This window comes from Pocillopora damicornis, chromosome 4, assembly GCF_964200805.1.
Source record: "Pocillopora damicornis chromosome 4, jaPocDami1.2, whole genome shotgun sequence".
Taxonomy (NCBI): domain Eukaryota; kingdom Metazoa; phylum Cnidaria; class Anthozoa; order Scleractinia; family Pocilloporidae; genus Pocillopora; species Pocillopora damicornis.
The window spans coordinates 11,909,979-11,916,163 of NC_142673.1; the positions used below are offsets into that span (position 1 = coordinate 11,909,979).

The following is a 6,185-nucleotide window of genomic DNA, read 5'->3' on the forward strand; positions in this document are numbered from 1 at the left end:
GTGATTTCACCTCATTACCATTAAAGCTTAGTATACCAACTTACAGTTTCCTGTAGGCAAATCAGCATGACCAAAGAGTTAACTTGGCTGTGGACAACATTAGGTTGATTCAGTCTAAAGATGTCCAAGAGTCAAGAATAACAAAGTTGTACAACTATTTTAAAAACAGAACAATTGACCAGAATCAATTGAGGTCTTGACGTAACTTTTCCTTAAGAAGCCATCAGCTAGAGAATAAAGGAAAAATACAACTTCTATAACAATTTTGTGTGAGGGGTGATTGGCCATTATACTGTGTGACACAACTCAGCTTGGAAATCGCTGTTTTTGCACCAGTTGAATGTACCTTGTCAACCTCTGGAAATCTGGAATAATAATCATTCATCACAAGAACATAGTGCCCAGCCACCTCACAGAAGTTAATGCTTAGTTGCTGCCAAGGTCCACTGGTTAAGGGCTTGGGTGTAGGAACTTGGCCAACGTTTCTTTGCAGTTGTATCCACAACATGACCAGACCCTTTAATGCAACTGACTACAGGTCTTAACCTAGCCTTAATAGCCTTCATGAGTTAAATTGACCACATGGTTCTGGAGGACATTAGGAATCACAACGCTGTTTCTACAGAGCAAGATTTTGCCATCCTCTGAGGTGAATTAACTGCGGACATTAGCAACAATCTTGACAGTACAAGTTTCAACTCCTGATTCTGACTTCAGGCTATCCAAGCAGGAACATGTAAAAATGATGACAACCCCATGTAGGGGCCAAAGCTTCACACACAATGTGGGAATAGTGCCTCTCCACACTTAAAAGGGACTTACCAGCATAAGAGATTACTTTGCCCTTGTAGGTCAGCAAAGGAGCCAATCCAACTGGACTGGCATATTCATGTATGAGCAAGATGATTTTTGTGCCTGGTGTAAGTGGTTTCGCTCAAGTTGGAAATGAAAGTCTCGTTCCCGGGTTGTTACACGCGCAATCGAAAACACCAAACCAATATGGACATACGATTCTTTCCTTTATTGTTCCTACGTACTCCTATTCTTGTGGCCTCAGGGCATTTATCGAATCAAAGCGGTCAACTGAAATAGTTACATTAAGAAATCACTTAAATATTTGTCTCTTTTACAGCTAAGGAATGATCATAAAACCAAGCGCACGTGATATTGAGAGAGAGACTTAAGCAGTGAAATCTAGCGAAACCTATAACTTCAGAATTACAAACCGACATAGCTTCACAGCCTTAAAGATAATTAGATTGCTGCTTACCAACGTTCGCGGGTCTTGATTTCTATCGAGATTTTCGCTCTAACTTGTCTTCTAGTTTTCACTAACAGATCTTGATCTCGCGGGATCTTCTGAAGAACTGAAACGCGAGCTATACGCTATGCCTATCTATACTGCGGTAATCCCAGCGGTAGCGTAAATCAAACCACAAAATATTTCGCGACGTATTTCGATCCTAACGGAAGCGGTTACACCTGGGTCAAACTAATCAATGACATCATCAAAGGTGAGACTTCACTTGAGGTTGTCCAAGGCTTGTTTAATAACCTTTTCCTTCTTGAATTCCTCTCCTTTGTGAGTGATCTCGTGCAAAGGGGCAACAATGTCTGTATAATCGCAAATGAAACAGGACACATTATTGGTCATACAAAGCAGATTACAAACATCACTCGCACAGGTTGGGGATCTGGGTGGCTTCTATCTTGGCAGGGTCTGGCAATATTCTTTGATCACTAAAGATCATTCCAAAGAATTCAATGGGAAGTAGGTATGTAGAATTCATAAATTAAAGACAACTTACTTGCAAGTTGAACTTTGATGGAATTCCTAAGAGTCAGCAAACTGCACAAAGTGATCACATGTACTTGGGAACCCAAGCACTTCTGCAACATCAGTATTTACAATTGAATGTGAATGTTGATGGGATCAGCAATGGAATATGCCTGCTTGACCTCAGACAATAACTAAGTGTACAAGGGTGGGTATGATCAAACTTTGTCTGCCCTAAAAGCAAGGGTGGGCATGTGATCCCTTGGTGTAGTTTAAAGTCTCTGTCGATATGCCCCACAAACAGATATTCAAATCCACTGGGCAACTCCTTCCTATGACTGATTTCAGGAATATGTAAACTTTGCCCCCTTTGTGCAGTAACTGAAGCTAGAAACATAAACTTCAAGGTGAGTGATTTTAAGACAAGTTTCTCTGTTGGCGCGAGTGAGGATAGATGAGCCATGACAGGCTGTACATCCCAAGTGGACAGGTTATGAGCAGTTGGTGGGGAGTGTTTGTAGATACTTTTCATAAACCTGGAGACCAATTGGTGACTGCAAATGGCAATGGTATACTTATGGTACTGTAACTGCTGAAATGGCACTCCTGGCACTGTTGATGGAAAGAAAGAAATTCCTTCTTATGAATGGCCGGCAAGGAAATCTAAAACAGCTGTCACAGGTGGGTCATAAAGATTAGCTTTCCATTTATGACAAAAGTCAATTTGCTTTTATTGTTTTTGCATTCCATTAGACTAGGCCCTAGTTTTCTGAAGGGTAGATAATGCTATCCACTGGATACACTCTCTCCAGTCGATAGGGGCAGTATATTTCCTTTCATCTGCTGGAAAGCAATTTATCCATTGAATAGCGTTATCCACACTTAGAATAACTGGATCCAGGACTTGAGGATGATGGCCATAGCTTTGTATGAAAGGTATCTCTGCTGCTGGCTTTCCCTGATTGCTTGCAAGCCATCAATCAACTGTTTTGGAAGAGGATGCAACACATAGAAGTGTGATTGTGTTATTAAATGGTTCAACTGAGAAAGAAGAACTGGGTTGTCTACAAACAGGTGGAGAAAGGGGATGAATTGGGGTTGTGTTTGTCAAACAGGCACGAGAAGTATACCAGTTGGTATTCCATTTTTTTTGCGGGTACAATGATCTCACTTAGAAAGGGGAAAAGCATAGAACTAATATTCTTTCCATCTAACTGAAAATGAATTAACATATTTTGCACCCGGATCTGGTTTGCATGACACATACCTGGAAATTTTAAAATAACTTAAGTTTGGATGTAGATATAATCTTTGAAATGGGCCCTATAATTTTTCTTAGTCTGCAAAAACTTTTCAGTTTAAAAACCCTTCAGTGAAGTTGTTAATTTGTCTAGAGTCCCTGTCAACATCTGTGTAAACCACAAGACTGAATTACTTGACTTTAATTGACCAATACTTAATCAAAAACTTCTAACAGTGACAGAACAAAACGGGATGGCCACGCTTAGTAAAACACAACGAGTACATAATGAGTCCAAGTTCCAACATGGCAGTTCTCTCGTGCAGTCGAGCACATTTTTTAACTGTCTCTGCACATGTGCCGCACGCACACTACAGGTTAATAGGATTGTGGTCTAAACTACTAGTCACCAGATTCCACAACATCCACATTAAGGACAAGCAATGAGCCAGATGTCTCTCTCTATACACCATAACCAGATTTTTGTGGCCACAGCATTTCATTGTGCAGATTTAATGCCTGCCATGTTATTAATATATGTTACTAAAGTTAAGATGTGAGACTGGATCCTTATGTGTGTTTTAAACATGACTGAGTTGGGATCTCAAGCCTGGCAAGTTCTGGGTAGTTGGTATGGAAAATTTGTCAATCCAAATTCCAAAAGTAACCAGTTTTCTGATCACTATAGACTGCGCCTCAACTTCTAACAGAGGGATCTGTGTTGAGCATCAGGTCAGGTCCCCAGGGACAATAAAAATAACAAGTGGATTCTATTATGAAACCATCATGTGATAAAAGATCAAAATATACCAGGCATGATAAAATTTATCATAAACTCATTTATAAAATCTATTTTGAAAAGATATACAGAGCCCTTTAGAGTTAAAAAACATTCTACACAGTGCTTTAAGAAAAAAAAATTAAAAAAAACATCTGTCTACTTTATCTTTCTAATTACATTTACAGTGTGCCCTGCTAAAATCAGTGTTGAACTCATGTTTTAATGTTCTGGAGCCTCTTACTCATAACACTGCTGATCTTAACAGGTCAAAGGATAGTCTTGCTCTCAGCCAATGAATAGCAATGCCATAGTTCATCTCCTTCTCGCACAGCTTCAAGACTAGTTCACAGAAAAATAGCTTGGCTTCTCTGCCATTTCTGCCATATGGTAAGAACAAAAGAGGGCTGATGGAACAAATTGCTTGACTTCAAAGACTTGTTGGTTGTGGTTTTGCTTTTTCTCATTCTCATTTGAGAATTCCATGTCAAGTTTCTGGTATGGGTGGCTGTTTGTGAAAGGGTTAAAACCCTTACATCAAAAAATGCATGATGACCTCCTTGCAATAAACCTCACACATGGACATCCAAATGAGCTTCATCAGAGGAGTTTGGCACTGCTGATTAAAACTTTGCCAGTCAAGGGCTGAAGGTGTGACTTGACCTACATTCCTGAGAAGGGATGCAAACAAGTCTTACATCTTATCATGCTTCCTATGGATAAATCTGCTTTCATACACAACATTGCATGATCAACATCAAATATCTTGCCACAATGACATGTAGATAAGAGATAGTTCAGTGTCCAGCTCTACCTGGGGCTGAGCACAAAGTAGAATTCCCTTTTGTTTAGGTCGAAGTTGACTGATTTTAATGGCAATAATGGTTAACCATCTCAAGGTGCCCTTCATCATTGCCAGGTCATTTGCCCTTTCTTGGTTCATCTTCTCACAGAGCTGCTGTAGGATGTTGTATTCAGTCCCACAGGAAAAAATGTGAAAAATCCAATCCAGTTTTTACTTGGTTTTCGCCTGGATATTTCCTGGTTTTCAAGAAAAAACCAAGTTTGGAGAAAATGCAATTTCCCCAAGTTTGGTTTATCAAGAAATATCCAGTGAGGGTTAAGACAAATTCCAAGCCTGGCACACTTATATAGCCAGGACTGGAAAAAAAAGGAAATTGCAATATCCAGGTGAGGATTAATAAAAAATACAACTTTGGATAGTAAATTATCCAGAACAGGATATTATTTCCATTTTCCAGGCTTGGCAAATAAAAAATCCATTCAAGGATTAATATTGTCTCCATATTTGGAAAATTACATTTTCATTCTTAGATTTTTGAGATCTCCATTGTCGGAAAATGGAATAACCAGTATCAAATTTGTGAGATCTCCAGGTTGGGAAAATAAGATAACCTATCTGGGATACACACGATCTCCATGTTTGGAAAATGTCATTACAAATCACTGAAATATTATGAGATCTCCATGTTTGGAAAATGAGATCACCACCAGTCAGGGATTTATGGGATACCCATGAATAATAAATGGTATACCCAGCCAAGGATTACGGCACCTCCCTGTATGAAACATTTTATGTCAAGTCTGAGATTAATGAGATCTCCATCTTATCGAAGTCAATGACAGCAAAGAAAATAAAGAATGCAGTCCAAGTATTCCTTTAACGGTCAAACATTTAATTATACAATAAACCAGCCAATAAGCTCAGTGCTACCTGTACATGTTCATCTTAAGGCCACTACATGGACATGCCTATCACACACCTGTACAGCATTCCTTGGCTTTAAACATCAAAATGCATTCTTAAGGTATCACAGAAGGAAAATTCAGGTGTTTGCATTCTAAGTGAAATTGTGTGCAAACCATCAATGCTAACCCCAATAAAGTATATCGTCTGAAAGATAATTGAGTATAGATTGTATTTTTGGATTTTGTTTTGATAATATAGACCATAATAAGCAGTGTTAGCATTTGCTTGCGATTCTGAAGTTGTACAACATTAGGTTTATTCAAGAACACGTTTACAAGAAACACCTAGACTTTTGTGTGGAATTTGATCTACATATATTGGTCTAAAAAACGGTGTCTCAGATTTTTCTTTTATTGCTCCATTATTTTGTAAAATTGAAAAAGCACTATAAACTCCTCTTTTAAGTTAAAAATTCTTAAAAAATGGAGCATCAAAAGAAAAATCAGAGACACTGTTTCTTAAACCAATATGTGTAGATCAAATTCCACATTAAAGTTTAGGTGTTCATGTAAACATGCTCAGGAATAAACCAAATGTTGCACGTCAGAATCACAAACAAAATGTTGACATTGCTTATTATGGTCTATATGACTAAGACAAAATTCAAAAATAGCTTTCA

General features: G+C 38.4%; 1 long non-coding RNA gene across 1 annotated transcript; it reads right to left on the reverse strand.

Annotated features, from left to right (window-relative positions):
* Window positions 1-998: 998 nt before the first annotated feature.
* LOC149046822 (uncharacterized) lies at window positions 999-1,402 on the reverse strand. Its single transcript, XR_016186338.1, has 2 exons — window positions 1,271-1,402; window positions 999-1,083 (listed from the first exon to the last, which is right to left on the reverse strand). It is a non-coding gene; the product is annotated as an uncharacterized LOC149046822 (long non-coding RNA).
* Between the last annotated feature and the right edge of the window lie 4,783 nt (window positions 1,403-6,185).